Here is a 20,362-nt window from a genome sequence, read left to right as displayed (position 1 = left end):
TTCCACTGAATTCTTATCACAGTAGTCTAAAACTTTCAAAATGTCTGCAGATGTATCAGCAGCTTTCAGCCTTTCGGTTGGTCGAGTAGCATAATTTGCCACAGACCAAATCGTTTTTTTCGCTTCGCTCACCAAATCATCGGTGAAAAAATCGTAACCAGTTTTGATAATATCGGCATTTGCATTTCCTTTTGATTTCGCCCGCACGGCAAAATTTAGAATAGCGTTATGTACTAGTCTATTCGGCTGCATCCCATGAAATGAATCCAGTTCACACGCAGTTCCTGACTCAACGTCAGCTAATCCATTAATTAGCAAAACAAACAAATACAATCTTTTTTGCACAATTTCTCAGCAAACATAGGTAGATCGGTATTTGTAGGAGTGACGTAGATAATGTGATTCAATCTCTACACTTTCATAATAGTTTATCCTTGTAACTTAAAAAAATAATCCGTCTAATTTAGCTTATGTTCACACTTCAAAAGCAAGGTAATACCCAGAAAAATGTTATTTTTTGTTCGTCCGCACTGAATGAAAGCTAGTTGAACACTGATGTGTTTCTATGTGTATAAAAACACTCTGTGTTTTTTTGGTGTATTTTTTAGGCATCTCATCTGACAAGCTTTGTTGCTGGTATGTATAAGAAACTACAACCGGAACTATAACTAAGAATAATAGATTTTATTCTTTTCACTTAGCTTTGGATGCTGCTTACTGCGATTATCTCAAACCTGTTTTTTTAGAACTTAGTCCATTATAATGCAGGACCGTCTGATTTTTAAACAATTTTTGTTTTTAGTTGTTCGAACGAGAGAGAAAATTGGATGAAGGTCTTCTCCAATCTGGTAAATTCAGGAAAGCTTTAGACAGTCTTGCCAAATGACTATCTGACACCGAAGAAATAGTAACCAATAAAAAACCCCCATCAGCTGATTATAAAGTTGTCAAAGCACAGCTTCAAAAGCAGAAATTTTTAAAGAAATGTTTATTCGATCGGCAACACAGGATGTCCGCTCTTTTGGTTATGGGTCACGACCTAGCCTCGAAACTTGAACAAAAGAGAAAAAAGATTTGAAAGAAAGGATGCAAGAGCAAGTAGCCGGATTTGACGTTTTGAGCCAGATGGCTGATGAAAGAATGCAGGCCCTAAACACTCCTATGAGTGTGGCTAAGTAATTCTTGGTAAGTTTTTTTTTTGTTTTTTTATGCTTTTCTTTATATTCTGTAGACAGTATGCTATGTCAGGTCTTATGGATATGGGTCACAAATTGGCGTTGACAGACCCCCCCCCCCAAAAAAAAAGAAGAAGACGAAAAGAGGAAAGAGGGAAGAGTTAGTAGTTATGTTTAATCTTTTTAGCTAGATTATAACAGGATCCAGATGAGTAAATTCAAGTTATTTATTCAAATCGAATGGAAGGGTAGCACTCTCCATGCAACAATGAAAGGGCAACTGAATAAAAACATTAGAAATTGAATGGCTATTCCTGCTGACAAATTATTGGTGAAAATTTCACCCAGAAGGAGGGGCTGTTCCCTCTTCAACGCACATTACGCTAAAGTTTTTTACTGTTTTAAAAAGTTGAGTTTAGAGAAAGAGTCAAACTTTAGCGTTAAGAGCGGGGCATTGAGGAGGGAACAGACCCTTTTATATACGGAGTAATTTCTGTTCGTTTTAAGTTTTAATATCGCTCCTTACTTTCAGTTAAAAAAAAACTTGCTTTTTTTTATTCAATCAAATTTTAAAGCGAAGGGAAGTTATTCCATATATTAAAGGCACTGTTTTGTCCTAATTCCTAACTGCTTAAACTAGAATTGGATTCTTTGTCCCAAATTTGAAACAACGATTCCTGAAACATTAAGGCTGCTGAATTTAACCGAACAGTACTTTCAGAGAACGTTTAGCCTTTTGCATAAAGTGTGTGACATAAGGTAGGGTCGGTCCTATTTTTTTAATGGAATAATTTTTTTGTTGAAATTTAATGAAGATCGTTACTGTTGGTCGAAATTATTTTTAAATTTAATAATTCAAAAGAAAGGTAGAATTTTCTGGTTATATGCTATTACCCCTAGAAAAAAGTTTAGCCCTTTTTGTCAGTATTCAAACTCAGCGAAAACTGTCAGGTGAATAGAAAGTGTTACTAGTTAAACTAATTGAATTACCCTGTAACAAGGAGTTAGAAGTAACATTGAAGCAAAAACCCTATAGAGTTATTTAAGGACTCTCGCTTTATTCAGCTATGCAAAAGTGTAAAAGCACTGTATTATTTACAAATAAGAAGGCTTGGAAATCAATCACAATTTATAGTCAGCATTATGGATACAAAAAGTGTTGATTGCTTATCCGTCTTCTTATTTGATTTTGTGTTTATTCAGTGCTAACTACACAATAAACTCGTGGAGATTGATATTTGATGTTTACAAACATTGGTTGAGGTCAGAGGCGCCATTTAGAGGGGTCAGGACTGGGCAAATGCCCACCCCAGATTTTCCAGGGGAACCAAGATTCCACCGCAAAGGGCAGTTTTCCAGCCATAATGTCCATTATGTCCAACATAATCCATTCTGTTCAAATGATTTGAACTAACTGCATGCCTATTAGCCAAAGAGCGTAATTACCTGAGGACCCTTGGGTAATTATGCTATTTGCTATTAATCATTGTAAACTTTGAAAGTAGGTTAGATTCATAATAAAAGTTTCAAGTTCTGTCAAATGCCCCATGCCCACCCCAGGATTAGGCCCAAATGGCGCCTCTGGTTGAGGTATAATTACCCTCGCAATATCCTCTTGGGTTGATTTAAGTCATTCATTTTTTTTTTTTTTTTTTAATTTTAAAACGAAAATTACAATTGCAATAAAAACTCCTCCCCAAAAATGTTTTATTTTTACGTCACTGTTTACCATTTTTTGATTCAAATTCAAAATTTTCTATTTTCCTTACTTGTAGCTTACTAGTCAGGCTGGGATCGTCAAAAAGTTCTTAGAATGAAAGTTGGTCCGTGACCTAAAAAAAAAATAAAAAAGAAAATCTCGGAACCACTGCTCGAAACACTATTTAAAAAAATTACAGATATCCAATGATCTCGAATATTCCTCGGGTGTTTCTGTTCATAGCGCTACCTATGCTAAACTCAGTTACCACCAATTGTTTGTAAAAGAAAAGAACAGCAAGCTCAGCACGCTGTGTGGAAACAAATAGGCTGTATTATTTTATTTAGATAGGTTGTTAATGGTATTTTTGGAATCGGCTGCTAATAGTTTTTTTTAAAACAGTCAATACGATATTCCGTTTATGGCTAGAAGCCTAAAAAATAGGCTGTTTAAGAGGAAAGTAGCCTAATTATTGTTAGGCTAACATGTTTTTCCTGTGATTTCACAATACTTTGCCTCCAAACCTCACCCTAATGTGCAAATGCATAGCCCAAGCTGTATATTTCCTAGGCTATGGGTTTTATGCTTCTTGGTTTTGTTAGCATTGATTCAATTTTCAGAGAAAAGGGTTGAAATAAAACTGACACATGGCAAAATACATAGAAAATATATAATCTGGGCTATATATTTGTACATTAGACGGGGTCTAAGGTAGAATATGGTAGAATCTCAGTAATGAGCCTCTGAAATTTGTTGCAAAATTCTATTTATGAGATAAACATAGGTAGACTTGCTTCTGCCTTGGGTTTTAGTCTGCAGTTGGAAAGGTTGAGAAAGAAGCAAGTTCAGAAAACACATTTTTCTTCATAATATATAGACAAATTGTTGGGTAAAACTCTAGTTAATTGACTTCTTTCTATCTTGGAAAGGGTTTAGGTTAGGAAAATGAAACCTTCAGGGATGAGTCTACAGGCTAAAGTATGTCATGGGAAGGTATTTTAAAGTATCCACCTCCACTCCTCCTCCCTCTAGACGGCCCTGGAACTTGCCAACATGACAGGTGAAATTTTGACAAAACCTATTGAAATTTTGACAAAACAACATTTTACCTTAATTTTCAGTTACTAGTTGCTTTTTCTCTGCCTTTAGTTTTGAAAATGCAATTCCTGTTATTTGAGTTGAATTTTGAGCCATATCAATGTTTTTTTTTTTCAAAATTTAGGAAATGTATTTGCATATCTTTAAAACCTTATAAAATGGAATTGAGCAAAGTTATGAAGCTGAAAATAATTTTGCTGTACTTCAATTAAGCAGAAGATATATTTTGCAAGGTTTCACTTTTATAACACACATATTTTTAAAGGTCAGGGCCCTCTAGAGGGAGAAGGAGTAGAGGTAGTTACTTCAAAATACCTTTCCGCACATACTTTAGTCTGTAGATTCATCCCTGAAAGTTTCATTTTCCTAACCTAAACCCTTTCTGAGATAGCAAGAAGTCAATTAACTAGAATTTTACCATTGTAGTTTCTTCTATGACTTTTTCCCTAATTTGCAAATGTATGGGCCAAATTAGATTTTCTATGCATTTTCCTAGGCTTTGGGTTTTATGGTTATGGAGCCTTGTTACAACTTAACATCGACAAATTGAATCAACAATAATAAAACCATGAAACAGGAAAATTACTGGAAATATGTAATCTAGACTGTTTATTTTTAAATGGGGGGGGGGGGGAGAAAAGGGAGTAAAGTATGATAGTAGCACCCTTAAAGTAGGCTATATGAACCAAATTTTTTTATCAATATAAAGTAATTTTGTGGTTATATGCTATTATCCCTAGAAAAAGTTTAGCCCCTATTGTCAGTAGTTAAACTCTGCAAATAATGTCAGGTGAATAGAAACCAAAACTAATTGAACTACCCTCTAACTAGGAAATAAAACCTCTATTGAAACAAGAACCCTATAGAGTTATTTTTATTTATTTATCAATACCAAATATGGTAAGCTTTCAAGATTGTCGCACTAAACATAATAAAAATAAATTATGACGATACTGACAACATAATACACACATACAAATCAATGAAAATAACAACTACAACAAACACTGACAAATAATACTATAAATGATTTAAAAATGATTTACTGTGAAAATTTTGTTTCTGCTTGTTTTGTTTTGAATCTGTTTATGTTATCTGTTAGAAATGTTTTGGACTTTCATCTTATTCAACTATAGAAAAGTGTAAATGCACTGTATTATTTACAAAAATGAGGTTTCAAAATCAATCACAATTTATATCCAGCATTATGGAGTTGTTGATTACTTGTCCATCTTTTTATTGGGTTTTGCCTGGATTTAGTGCTGACCAGATATTAAACTTGTGGAAATTTGTATTTGCTGTTTACAAACATTGGCCAAGGTATAAATACCCTTGCAATATCTCATTGGGTTTATTTAAGTCAATCATTTAATTTTTTTATTTTAAAATGAATATTACTATTTTAATAAATACTTCTGCCCAAAAATATTTTATTTTATGTCACTGTTTACCATTTATTCATTAAAGTTCAAAATTTTATATTTTCTTTATTTATAGTTTGTTAGTCAGGCTGGGACTGTGAAAAAGTTCATAGAATGAAAATTGGTCCATGAGCTAAAAAAAATATCTAGGAACCATTGCTTGAAACATTATTAAAAAATGAGATGATATTAAATGATCTCATAAATTCCTCAGGTTTTTCTGTTCATAGTGCTACTTATATTAAAGTCAGTTACCACCAAGTGTTTGTAAAAGAAAAGAGCAGCAATCTTAGCACACTGTATTGAAAGAAATAGGCTGTATTATTTTATTTAGATAGGTTGCTAAAGATATTTTTGGAATAGGCTGCTAATAGTTTTTTTGGTCAATGTTGAAATTACCTGAACAATTGTTTTGGGTCATGAAACTATAGTTAATAGATGCATTTTGACTTTTTGAACATCTTTTCTTTCTTGCAAAACTGCCGCAAACTCACAGTTATGGAGTTATTATATATTTGCACATTAAAGGGGGGGGGGGAAAGCATAGCATATATTAAATACAGCAATGATTAGTTTACGTATTTAATATATGCTATGCTTTACCCCCACGCCCCTGATGTGCAAATATATAGCCCAAATTTGTTTCAACTACTACAGATTCGCGATTTCAAAAACGGAAATGATTCCAATTCTATATGTGTAAATACAGGATATTTGGGCCGGAATAACTCCATAACGGTGAGTTTGCCGTAGTTTTGCAAGAGAGAAAATATGTTCAGAAAGTCAAAATGCATCTATTAACAATAGTTTCATGACCCAAAACAATTGTTCAGGTAATTTCAACATTGACCTTTTTTTTAAACAGTTGATACTATATTTCATTTTTGGATAGAAGTCTAGAAAATAGGCTGTTTAATAAAGTAATTATTTGTAGGCTAACATGTTTTCCGTGTGATTTCACTATAGACTAGTTTGCCTCTAATCCTCACTCTAATGGGCAAATGCATAGCCCTAGCTGTATATTTCCTAGGCTATGGGTTTTATGGTTCTTGGATTTGTTAGCATTGATTCAATTTTCAGAGAGAGGGGTTGAAATAAAACTGACACATGGCAAAATACATAGAAAATATATAATCTTGGCTATATATTTGCACAATAGAAAGGGTCTAATATAAAATTTAGTAGAATCACAGTAATGGGCCTCTTTGAAATTTGTTGCAAAATTCTATTTCTGAGCTAAACATGCCTAGACTTGCTACAGCCTTTGGTTTTAGTCTACAGTTGAAAATGTTGAGAAAGAAGCAAGTTAAATAAATAAACTTTTCTTCATATTATACAGAAAAATTGTAGTTTCCTCAATGGCTTATTCCCAAATTTGCAAATATATGGGCCAAATTTGATTTCCCTTGCATTTTCCAGGCATCATCCTTGTTTCAACTTAACATCAACCAATTGAATCAACAATAATAAAACCATTAAACAGGAAGATGTACCGGAAATATGTAATATAGACTGTGTGTTTTTAAATGGGGGGAGAGGGGAGTAAAGTATGATAGTAGCACCCTCAAAGTAGGTTAGGCTATATGAACTAAAATTTTTCATTAATAATAAGTAAGATTTTTTTTTACATATTTTCTTTTCAATAGCCCCAAGTGTAGGCTGACAAGCTACCAGCATAGTGTTAGACATATCTTTCTTTAAAAAAGAAACATATGGATTGGGTGCACAATCAAGGCTATTGAGAAAAAAACCATTTAAAGCTATGAAAACCACTTAAGAAATCCTAAAATTCTTGCTTATATCTTTTTGAAAAGTACTTTACAGTACCTTAAAACTCCCTAAATATATAGCACAAATTATTCATTTCCCTTCTTTTTTCTGTTTTTCAATTAGACTTCTTTTTTATTTCACAGACTTAACACCATAAAAGCAACATTTGCAAAATAAAGGTAAAACAGAGGCTTAGGAAACTATGAAGAACCTTTTAAAGTAATGGTGAAAGGGTAACCCTTTCACCATTACTTCGATTAGGTCATTATATTTTAGTTTTTTGTGTTTGTTTTTAAGTTGTTTTCTTTTACATTATCTTTGAATTTTTATCAGTAGTTTTTGTTTTAATATTGGGCACTGAGGATGGTCAAGTGGAGGTTTTGACTGAAATATTTACATTGATATCAGTGTTTTTCACTGGCTTGTATTATTCTTGTTTCTTAATTCTTTACTGTTTTTTTTATTGTATTACTACTTTAGGTAAAATTCTAGTTAATTGACTTCTTGCTGTCTCAGAAAGGGTTTAGGTTAGGAAAATGAAACTTTCAGGGATGAATCTACAGACTAAAATATGTCCCGGGAAGTTATTTTGAAGCAACTACCTCCAATCCTCCTTCTCCCTCTAGAGGGCCCTGACCTTTGATGACCTTTAAAAATATGTGTGTTATAAAAGTGAAACCTTGCAAAATAGATCTTCTGCCTAATTGAAGTACAACAAAATTGTTTTCAGCTTCATAACTTGGCTCAATTCCATTTTATAAGGTTTTAAAGATATGCAAATACATTTCCTAAATTTTGAAAAAGAACATTGATATGGCTTAAAATTCTTCTCAAATAACAGAAATTGCATTTTCAGAACTAAAGGCATAGAAAAAGCAACTGGTAATTACAAATTAAGGTAAAATGTGGTTTTGTCAAAATTTCAATAGGTATAGACCTGTCATGGAGGCAAATTTCAGGGCCCTCTAGAGGGAGTAGGAGTGGAGGTGGGTACTTCAAAATACCTTCCCGGGACATACTATAGCCTGTAGACCCATCCCTGAAAGTTTCATTTTCCTAACCTAAACCTTTCCAAGATAGCAAGAAGTCAATTAACTATAATTTTACCCTACTTTATTCCACTCTGCCTAATTTGCAAATATATAGCCCAAATTAAACAAATTTGGTTCATTTTCCATTTTTATATTTTATCAATGCTTCTTTGCTGATAAATCTATTTTTAGAAAAGAGTGACAAAATGAGAAAAAAAGGAAATATATAAACTAGGGATGAATTGGTATATCTAAGGAAGGGGTATGGGGTAAAATGAAGCCATTTTAGGAATGGTTTAAGTATGGCAGCTTGGAAAAAATTTGTTCTCAGAATTTTATAGTTTTTCGTTTGAGTAGATCTAATCATGCACTAATGGCCTTTAAAAGTAAGGAAACTATTTAAAATACTATCATTCAAAAAGTGTAATACTTTGCTTTAATATCACTTCCCCCTTTGATGATCAGATATATACCCCAAATATATATTCTCATTGAATTTAAAAAAAATGAAACTTTTCTTTCTGCTGCTTGGTTACTGTTAATTTAATAAGAAGAAAGATATAAGCTTGAGAAAAGTCATTTGTAACATTCCATCTTGGGTATTGGCTTGGATAACTTTCTGCATTTTGGTAATTATACTAACAAAAGTAGCAATAAATTAGATACTTTATTTTTGTATTTTTAACATTATTTTTGCTTTGCCAGGTCTAATTTCAGATAGATATCTTGATTGAAAAAAAAATTTCAATGTATTGACAACATGCTTCTAATCTGAAACATAAATAGTTGTGATTCAGGTTGATATGTAGTTGGGGATAATCAACTACAATCTTGGAAACTAAAATCAAATACATACTGCACAGATTCTAACAAATTCAATGATGAAGCAGTCTACTTCTTAGATTATATGTATAAAAGTTTACAAGGATTTAACTGTTGAAGTGGTGATTAGCTATCCAACTACTCTTTTGTTTAGGATTGAGCAGCATTTTCCAAGATTAGATTAAAGCTTTAAATGTACATTATAGAATAAGCTCCAATATTGAATATCAATGTATTTAAAACAGTCAGAATTGTTTAGGGGCTATTATATTCTAGATAATCACATTCTCTTGAAAAAAATTCATAGAAATTATTAAACTATCAAGTTCTTGGTGTAATAAGAAATTTTACACCCAGATTGGTAGAAATAAGGATAGATGTTATCCTAGACTAGGTAAATTAGATGTAAAAAAAACAAAAACAGTAATGGCTACATACTACTGCAATTTTATAGGTATTGCAACTATAGTTATAACCAATACAGTATTTAAATGTACATGGCCCATACCTTTGCATTGTATTTGCATTATGGTAAAGCAGCTAACCCAATAGATTTTGTTGTTATAAAACAAAGACTGTTAGGATGAATACAAGATACAAGGGCATATAGGAGTGCTCTTATTGATGTTAAAAGTAAAGATCACTGTCTAGTAGGGTTTATGGCTAATTCACAGCTGAAGTTTAAGAAGAATAATTGCCTTTCAGGAAAGTCTGCTTTCAGTAAACTTCATAATGTTAATTTGAGAGAAAATTTTGAAGAACAGTTGAATACCAAACTGGATAGTTAAAAAATTGGCAGTGTAGAATATGGATGGAATAATTTTTGGATAGTCATATGTAAAGCTGCTAAGAATATTAGTTCAAATGCTTTTTGTTTTTATGAGAGGAGAAGGGGTTTGTACAAGGAATATCTGAGTGATTTATCTTCTAAAAACAAGAGGAATGTGAAGGAATTGGATAAAATTAGTATATGTAATAAGATGGTGTAAAGTGGAGGCCATGGATAAAATTGTAAAAGATCCAGAAGAGGCAGCTTCTATTGTATTAGCATATTAATTAATTTGGAGGGAGTAGTCAGTTTGGACTTGTCCCTGCTAAAGACAGGAATTTGGTCAATATGAGTGATAAGGGAATAGTTTAAGAGATATGGGCAGAAAATTTTGAGAAACCAGAAGAGATTTACAGGGAAAGATTTTGGGGAGAATAATACAGTATGTTACATCGTGGATGTGAAGGAGGATTTATTTTGCGAGGAAGTATTAGTAACAGTACTAAAATTATTACAACATAATAATGCCCCAGGTGCTGATAATTGGTAAATGGGGCTCTTAAAGATGGTGGTCATGGGCTGATAAATAAGTTACCAAAGATTATGAATGTGATTTTTGAAAAAGAATAGCACCTAGTAATTTAAGAAAATCCTAATTAAAGCCTCTGTATAAGAAAAGTGATAAAAGCAAATTTTTGTTTTTAAGTATCAGCCACAGCTTTCCTAATTAACTAGTTTCCACAGCTAGCTAATTAATTAGTATGATGGTAATCATAGTAAGGACACAGGATTTGTCCTATTGCTAGCAGCTGCAATTAAAGGTATAATTTGTAGACTAGGAGATAATGTAGACAAAACTTTAAGAGAAGAACAATGTGCTTTTAGGAAGCATACAGAATATATAAGTTTTTACTTGGACATGGAATGTACCCTAAGGATGCCGTAACTTCAAAAAGACAGAGGAAAAATTTCTACCATCTATATTTTTTGATTTTTTTATGCTGATTTTTATATTTTGCTTTCTTGTAGAAAGATCATTTTATGATCAAATGGTGTGATTGACTGTTCAGAAGGTTTTGCCCCAAGACCACATTTTTGTGCAGATCTTAAATACTGTTGTTTGGTGAGTTTTGGAAAAAAAAACCTTGTCCATATCATTAAGCTTTCATCTTATTTTCTTCAACTACTTCTCAGTTTGACAAGTTTCAGTTTATTTATGAGTAACACAAGTTTTAGTTGTTTTTAATTGTTATGTCACGCGAGAGGGAATAGGTTCATATTAGTACATGGTTCAGACTTGGTAGCAAAACATTAGGCCTAATTTATTACAATGTGTGTGGTATTTGGGAAAAGTCCTTGCATTTAAAAGTGACAAACTGAAGCGGTGATAGAATACTAAAAAAAAAAAAAAATGGAATATCAAATAATACAGGCCTTAAATATAAAATAATAGAAAATATATAGAATACTGATACTTCCTTATGCATGGTAGAACTGAGGATATATCTTTTTGGGTAAGTCTTATTAATATGAAAACAACTGAATAGGTATAATGAAAAGAAAGAATTTTGGTAAAATTTTTGTAACAATAGTTTTGGTAAGTTATAAAGGTTCCACGGGCCTGTAAGATTTTTTTTTCCAAAGAAATTTATTTTGATTTTCAAACCGCGTGCCATAAAACTTGTAGCCCTTCTCCTGGGCACATTGGGGGATTAACTCGTCCTTAAAGACATATTTATTTGATTTTCGAATATGCTGAACAAAATGGCTATCTCAAATTTTGATCCGGTGACTTTGGAAAAAATAAGCGTGGAAGGGGGCTGAATTGCCCTCCAATTTATTTTAGTCACTTTAAAAGAGCACTAGAATCTTTAATTTCCGTTAGAATGAGCCCTCTCGCGACATTCTAGGACCACTGGGTCAATACAATCACCCCTGGGAAAAAATAAATCATAATCACGCATCCGTGATCTTTCTTCTGTCATTTGTCCTAATGTTTATGCAAACATACAGCAATCAAAACCTTATCATCAAGTAAATAGACAAGGTTTGTGTATTGGAAAAATTGCAAAAATGTATGGTGCTTCCTTCTTTGCCATGTTTGCTCAAGTCAAATTGTTTCCCCTGAGGGTGTTTTACTTTTTGAAATCTATCTGAGTTCAATATGAGATTTTCTTGCTTCAAACTTTCAAAAATGGATATGAGTACACCCTCTACATCTGCAAATAGGACAGAACTTGAATCATTTTAAATAATAAATAATTGAAAAAAAGAAAAATATTTATTGAAAACATGAAATGAAATCATTGGTTAAAGATGTTAGTAGGTGGAGGGGGGGGGGTAGGGATCAGCTGCAGGAATTATTTAATTATTTAGTTTCTTGCTTCCAATATTCAAATTAAAACTCCAATATAGCTCCAAGTTCTCTTATTTGTAATTGAATTGCCTAGTGAACGTTGATAATGTTCTATTCCTTGCTTCCTTGCGTTTCGGATTCACACACTAACCCATAAATGTAGAGCTCCCTTTATGTACAACACCATGCTAACTATTGTTTCTACTACTACCAATACTAGTAGGGCAAAGGGAGCTAACGTGAAAATTTTAAGGAATTCTAAAGGAATATTGAATTCAATCAAAATTGAATCTCATTAACTGTGCTTGCAGGTTTGTGAAAAGGCACATTTGCAGCATCTCAGAAAAGGGCTAGGATTTCAAGTTGAAACTTTCACGGAAGGATGAGGAGGGTGTTCAACTGACCATAAGGCAATATATGTATAGTACTACTGCTTCAGCTGCTACAACTACTATTGCCTCTATCACTGCTATTACTAGATACTACCACTTGTGCTACAGCTACTATTGCCTCTACAATTAATACAACTGCTACTACTTCAGCTACTACTACTGATGCTATTACTACTATACAAACTACTACTTTTAAGGCTTGAGGTTTTAAGCTGAAAATTTCAAGAAGTATCGAGGGAGAAATTGAGCTATATCTAAACAAACATAGCCCATCAAAAGGCTGTATCAGCAATATCACAGGAACAGCTTAGAGTATTAAGTTGAAACTTACAGGGTTTATTGAACGGATAATAAAACACTTTGCATACCATTACCACTTCCACTAATGCTGCTACTACTACTGAAATATTCAAATAGGTTCTGTTGGTTCACTGTCTTGGGAAAAAAGTCCTCATTATTCTCTCTTTTGTTGTTGTACTACTAGTGATACTACTACTACTCACAATAGCGTTACGAGTATCAAGGCGAAAATTTCAAGAGAATGCTGTAGGGATATTAAACCACCTCAAAACGCACTATGTGATTCTAGGTTGTCTTTAGGGCGTACCAGCATTTTTCCAGAAACTGTTTAGTGTATTATGTCGAAACTTTCAGGGCATGCTGAAGGAGATGTATGTATGGGATTCTTATGAAAATGAGCCCTTGTTTTACTTAGCCCATATATCTAACCATAATGCAACTGAATGTCTTTTTAACTGAACACCTGTGTAACTAACACCCATTTAGCTGAACCCTTATGCAACTCAATCCCTGTTTATCTTTACGCCCTTGGAACTAAACCTTTGTTTAGTTCAATTCCTGTTTAACTGAACCTCCGTTCAACTCAACGCTCATTCAACTCCTTAAATGATTAAATCTTCATGCAACTCAACCCTCTTTTTGTTCAACCTAGATATATTTAAGGGGTAAGAGGTCTACCAATGAAATGTCTAAAGAAATTCCTAAGAGTATTAAGGTGATATTTTCAGTGCCTCCAGAGGGATACGTTGAAAAATATCATTAGACACTATAGGGACCTATTTAGTGCAAATGATGATCTTGTAATATTTCAGGAAGAGCTCAAGGTATTAAGTTGAAGTTATTACCGCGTGTTGACTTAAATCAACATAAACTATTTACTTGCAAGTTTTCAAAAGGGTGGCCTTGTCAAAATCTCAGGAACAGCCAAGTATGATCAGTTAAAACTTTCAGGTAATAGTCAGGGGAATATGCAACTAAATAATAAGACACTATATTGCGGGTTTCCGAAAAGGCGTGTTTGGTATATTTCAGGATTTCTAAGAGTTTTAAGTAGAAACTTTCAGGCAATAATGAGGATGTTGCAGAACGAATCAAAGCTACTATGTATATCAGGTATAAAAAAAAAATACAAGGATAAAATTTGCAATTTACTGATAACTAAATATATGTTAAACGTTTTTCCTTTCATACGGCTCATAAATCCAAAATTGCCTGAGCTTTCAAGATCAGATATCAATATATAATAAACTATCAATCCACATTATTTATTATTCTCAATAATTTAGCTTAATTTGATGATTTTAATTTGTTTTATGTTATGACAAATAAAAACATACGAATAAAAATAAAAATTTTGTGAATGATTTGTATTCGTGTAAAGCTTAAATTGTTATTTAACTTTATGCTCTTTTTGTATCTATTGTAGCTCTACTTTTCTTTGAAAAACTTCTTAATTGGTTAAATTTAAAAAAGCTAATTGTGATAAAAACTAAATGGATGCTGCCTTGTCACTGCAAATGCTGTAGCTTTCACCCCCAAGTTTTTTTCTTTAATGATTTTTATGGCACTTGGTATTAATTCGGAAAAAAGAGGTATTTTTTACTTACGAACTAGTGATTGGATCTCAATGAATTTTGATATTTAGAAGGATATCGTGTCTGACAGCTCTTATTTTAAATCCTGACCGGATTTAGTGACATTGGGGGGAGGTGGTTGGGGAAACCTAAAATCTTGGAAAACGCTTAGAGCAGAGGGATCGGGATGGAACTTGGTGAAAAAAATAAGCACAAGCCCTAGATAAGTGATTGACAAAGCAGTAACGGATCTGCTCTCTTTGGGGGAGTTAAAGGGGGGGGGGCAGGGTTAATTATGAAAAATAGAAAAATGAGGTATTTTTAACTTACGAAGGAGTGATCGGATTTTAATGAAATTTCATATTTAGAAGGACCTCCATCTCTTATTTTGAATCCCGACCGGATCCAGTGTGTTTGGGGGAGTGGGGGGAGGGGATCGGATATCTTGGAAAACATAGATAGCAATGTAAATATTTTAGTCAAAACCTCCACTTGACCATCCTCAGTGCCCAATGTTAAAATAAAAACTTACTGATAAAAATCCAAAGAAAATATAAAAAAAACAACTTTAAAACAAACATAAAAAACTAAAATATGACGGCCTACTCAAAGTAATGGTGAAAGGGTTACCCTTTCACCATTACTTTGAGTAGGTTGTACGTCCTGCTCTCTTTTTAAGATTTACTCATTAAGTGTTTTTTATTTTACGTTCTTCTTATATATTATTACTGCAGTTGTGTTCTTTCTAACTTAATCAATTTAAATTTATCAATTATATATTTTCTATCAGTCCTGTTATATTCCTTAAAGATCAGCAAAGGGCTTCTCTCTTTTCTTCTCTTTATTTTCTCTCGTTTTCTTTTTTTTCTCTTTTTTTGTCAACACTTGAGTTTTTTTTATGTTGTATTAGCTTAATTGATGCTATTGTTTTTTAAATCTGAAGTTTGTGGAACAAAAAACAGAGGATGTACAATATTATTTTAAGAAAACCCACTAGGTGTATAAACTGTAAGAATGAAAATAGTGAGTTAATCCCGTTGCAAGACCACCAGTCATTATAAGAGGCAAAATATTAACGAAAGAGATAGAATTGTCATATTTTTATTAGTCTATTAATGGTATAATCCCGTTAAATTAATGGTAAAATAGTGAGTTAATCCCGTTGCAAGACCACCAGTCATTATAAGAGGCAAAATATTAACGAAAGAGATAGAATTGTCATATTTTTATTAGTCTATTAATGGTATTGCTACAGTAGGTCCTAATTTTTCTCGATTATGTTTTATTACTATTTGCAATCAAAGTTATACATTGCTGTTGACTAATGTTAATTAAGCTGATATTAACATGATACGATAAATATGTTTCTTCTTCAACAAATATACATACATCCTCCACCCCAAGAAAAAAGTGCCCTCCCTCTCCTAAAATAATCCTTACTAAAAGTTTCAACTCGTTCCACTTCGCGTTGGACAAAAGAGGGTTAGATTAGCCATATAATTTTTTTTAATTTTAATATATAACAATAATTTAGTGTTATTTTGATATATTATATAATAAGTACATAAGCATATAGTATAATAAGTATAATTTTGATAGAACTTATATTAAAGTGGGACAAATTAAAAACTTGTTAGACAGAGAATTGCTCCCGGCTTATGACGACGCACGATTGGGATAGAGTTAGAGCTAATGGACACAGCTAGTTACGATATGATTTTTATGGCACTTGGTATTAACCAAGTGACATATAGCAATCGCAAATTCTGTCGGTCTATCTGTCGGTTTGTCGGTCCCGGTTTTGCTACTTTAGGCACTTCCAGGTAAGCTAGGACGATTAAATTTGGCAGGCGAATCAGGGACGGGACCAGATTAAATTAGAAATAGATCGTTTTCCCAATTTATCGTAATCCCGATGTGACCATCCGGGGGGTTTGGGGGGCCCGTTAATTTGGAAAAAATAGAAAAAATGAAGTATTTTTAACTTACGAACGATTGATCAGATCTTAATGAAATTTGATATTTGGAAGGATATCGTGTCTCAGAGCTGTTATTTTAAATCCTGACCGGATCTGGTGACATTGGGGGGGAGTTGGGAGGGGGAAACCTAAAATCTTGGAAAAAACTTAGAGTGGAGGGATCGGGATGAAACTTGGTGAAAAAAATAAGCACAAGTCCTAGATACATGATTGACACAACCGGAATGAATCTGCTCTCTTTGGGGTAGTTTGGGGGGGGGGTGTTAATTCTGAAAAATTAGAAAAAATGAGGTATTTTAACTTACGAACGGGTGATCGGATCTCAATGAAATTTGATGTTTAGAAGGATATCGTGTTTCAAAGCTCTTGTTTCAAATCCCGACCGGATCTGGAGACTTTGGGGGAAGTTTGGGGTGGTGGAACCTAAAATCATGGAAAACGCGTAGATTGGAGAGATCGGGATGAAACTTGGTGGAAAAAATAAGCAGATACGTCTTAGATACGTGATTTACATCACGTATTACATCACGTCATAAAAATGACGTATTTTTAACTTACGAAGGAGTGATCGGATCTTCATGAAACTTCATATTTAGAAGGACCTCGTAACTCAGATCTCTTATTTTAAATCTCAGCCGGATCCAGCATCATTCGGGGGAAGTTGGGGGGGGGGGCGGAAATCTTAGAAAATTCTTAAAGCGGAGAGACCAGGATGAAACTGGATGGGAAGAATAACAACCTGTCTAAGATACATGACTGACATAACCGGACTGGATCTGCTCTCTTTGGTGGAGTTGGGGGGGGGGGTAATTTGGAAAAATGAGTTATTTGTAACTTACGAAAGGGTGACCAGATCTTAATGAAATTCGATATTTAGAAGGATCTTGTGCTTTATAGCTCTAATTGTAAATTCCAACCAGATCCTGTGAAATTGGGGGGAGTTGGAGGGGAAAACCGGAATTCTTGGAAAACGTGAAAATTGGGGTATTCTTATCTTACGAATAGGTGATCGGATCTTCATGAAATTTGATAATTAGAAGGAATTCATTTCTCAGAGCTCTTATTTCGAATCCTGACAAGATTTTTTGACTTTGGAGGGAATTGGAGGGGGAAATCTTGGAAAACACGGAGTGGAGGAATCAGGATGAAGCTTGGTGGATAGAATAAGCAAATGTCCTTGATACGTGATTGACGTAACCGTACCGGATTCGCTCTCTTTGGGGGAGTTGGGGGGAGGGGTTCAATTATTTTGCGAGTTTGGTGCTTCTGGAGGTGAAGGGGCGATGAAAATTGGTAGGCGTGTCAGGGAGCTGCACAAATTGACTTGATAAAGTCGTTTTCCCAGATTCGACCTTCTGGGGGGCTAAAGGGAGAGGAACAATTAGAAAAAATTAGGTATTTATAACTTACGAGTGATCGTATCTTAATGAATTTTGATATTTAGAAGGACATCGTGACTCAGAGCTCTTATTTGAAATCCTGACCGGCATTAAGCCTATGATTTTAATCTATTGATTCTTAGAATTTTGTTAGAGCTCGTACCATATGAGTTCTTGGCTCTTATCTCTTCTTGCCTCGTCACTAGTGCCATATGAGCTCTTAGCTCTTGTTTTATATTGGGATATTTATAGTTTATATAGTTTATATTGGATCTTTTTTGTCTTCATATTTGACCTTTTTATTTTAGCAAATATACCTGATATTGATTGTTTCCTTTTTCAATTCATAGAATTTTGAAGATAAATGACTGCCAAGTATCACAAGCCAGCCAAGTTTTCAAAACTGCAACAGAATTGCTAACTAGTGCTACACCAGAAGATGCTGCTTCTGTCCAAAACAAGGTCAAGCAATTAGATGACTCATGAAATGAAGTGTCTGAAGCTGCCTGAGCTAAGTCGGATCGCCTTTTAGACGCCCTCACTGATGCTGAAGACCTGCTTAGACATGTTAAAATGCTTTTTGAGTGGCTCATGGATGGTGATATGAAACTGAGGTAGGAAATTATACTTATTGTGTTTGTTGTACCCTACTTACTACTTATAAAAGTGAAAAATGTAATATGTCACCACATTTAGAGGTGATTGACTAGAATAGGCTATTATTCATATTAGCATAGATTATAGGCCTACTGAAGTCGTTAATTTAGAATTATGTGTTTTCTAAGAGGAACACCGCCCCCCCCCGTAAGTTAGAATAAAAACATGTGCCAATTGTACGTTTTGTGACTATTTGAAGATTTTTTCCTTAGTTCTGAAGAGAATCCTATTGATTCTTTTTGCTTCAATTATAGTTTTGAGCTATTCTATCTCTAATTTGAGAGGGGTAATACCATAGTATCGCTTATAGTATGCCAAACGATAACATCAATTATTTTTTTGGTCATAAACCATTTAAAATTTTTTAACTCGTTTTTGTCAGTTCACTTTTTTGTCAGGATATTTTGTCATATAAATTTGTGAGCAATTTTTTTTTACCACTTCCATTTTCTCAATCGCTTCCAAATTTTATTAGTATATGCACTTCCAACGACATTGAAATAATTCAACATCAAATAATTTTCGCTCTTGTAAACTCCCGCTTGTAAAAATAAAACAGGATAAAGAGATGATTGGGCACAGCAAAACTTATTAAACGAGTACTATTATGCAAGACTTGGTAATCTAGCGATAAGAAAACATACCTGTGGCCACGATAACTTAGGTTCAAACCAGTGTTGTGCCAAGTACTTCTTTTTTTTACTTAAATACAAGTACCAAGTACTCAGAGAAATTTTTACTTAAGTACAAGTATTAAGCACTTCTCTAAAAATATACTTAAGTAATAAGTACTTTTGAAAAAGTACTTCAGTACTTAAGTACTCAAGTATTTTTATTTTACTTGGATTTTACTTTAATTAAGATATAAAAAGAAAAAAAATTACAAAGAACATTCATTACAGCTTCATCATAACTTTTAATTTCTTTCTTGTTCCTTTCCACAGCAGAAGCTTTTCATACATACCAATTCCGAGCATGTTTTTTTTGTAGTAACAATTCCATCACCTGTCGAAAAAAGTCGTTGTGCAGGTGCAGACGAAGCACTGATACAGCTGTACTTCCTGAAAACTTTCATTACCCTTGGGTACACTTTGAGCACAAAGAGTTCCTTTCGCCTTTCATTCAAATATGAAAAAACCTTCACAGAATTGGTTTCACGGCCACAGTTGCCAGAACTATCATGAAACTACCTGTATCAGCCTCGTAAGTACTTCTGAAATCTTCAACCCTTTTTGCTTTATCTACCAAGATTTCAACTGCTACATCCTTCTGGTTATCAGGAAACCATTTCAATTTGAAGAAGGGATGACTTGCCGTGGCAATAACATAGTCTCTTGCATGACAGACCTACAAGTAGATCAACTGCTACATACTTCTGGTTATCAGGAAACCATTTCAATTTGAAGAAGGGATGACTTGCCGTGGCAATAACATAGTCTCTTGCATGACAGACCCACAAGTAGATCATGCACCAAAGGCTGGCTGACTTTCACCAAATCTTTCAGCTTTTTGAGCTTCCTTTCAAATGATTTGATTGTAGGATAGATAGTACCGAAGTAGCATTTTTCCTCCCACTGAAGAATGTCCAATGCCACTGCTACTGGCTTCATAATTTTCATGTATTCTTCAAGAATTTCAAAATCACGAGAAGTTAGCCTTGGTTTTTGCAAAGCATCACATACTTTAGCAAGCTTTCCAATTTTGTGACAATCCATCAAACGTTTGACACTTTCATACTTCGAGTTCCATCTGGTTACCACAGGTCTTATAAGCTGTTTGTCATATACCTCTTTCACAGCATCAGCAGCTTTTGAACTCTTATTAAGGGTATCCCTGAGAGCAATATACTTCAAAAAAGTAGCATGGTACTGCCTCTTATATTTTACAGAGGGCTTTATCAGCATCGGTGGATCCAAGCAGGTTAAGTGTGTGGTTGACAC

At 33.7% G+C, this 20,362-nt stretch overlaps 1 protein-coding gene across 4 annotated transcripts in view; it reads left to right on the top strand.

Annotated features, from left to right (window-relative positions):
* Positions 1 to 20,362, top strand: part of LOC136041025 (microtubule-actin cross-linking factor 1-like) — a 215,312-nt gene that overhangs the window by 25,131 nt on the left and 169,819 nt on the right. For all 4 annotated transcript variants that reach the window (XM_065725545.1, XM_065725542.1, XM_065725541.1 and 1 more), the window contains exons 5-6: positions 803 to 1,185; positions 18,116 to 18,379. The gene's annotated coding sequence lies outside the window, so the exon portion shown is untranslated. The remainder of the gene's footprint in view (positions 1 to 802; positions 1,186 to 18,115; positions 18,380 to 20,362) is intronic.

This window comes from Artemia franciscana, chromosome 21 (genome assembly GCF_032884065.1).
Source record: "Artemia franciscana chromosome 21, ASM3288406v1, whole genome shotgun sequence".
In the NCBI taxonomy this organism is placed as follows: domain Eukaryota; kingdom Metazoa; phylum Arthropoda; class Branchiopoda; order Anostraca; family Artemiidae; genus Artemia; species Artemia franciscana.
Note: the sequence above shows the minus strand (reverse complement) of the source record. Positions and strands in the feature narration are given on the sequence as shown.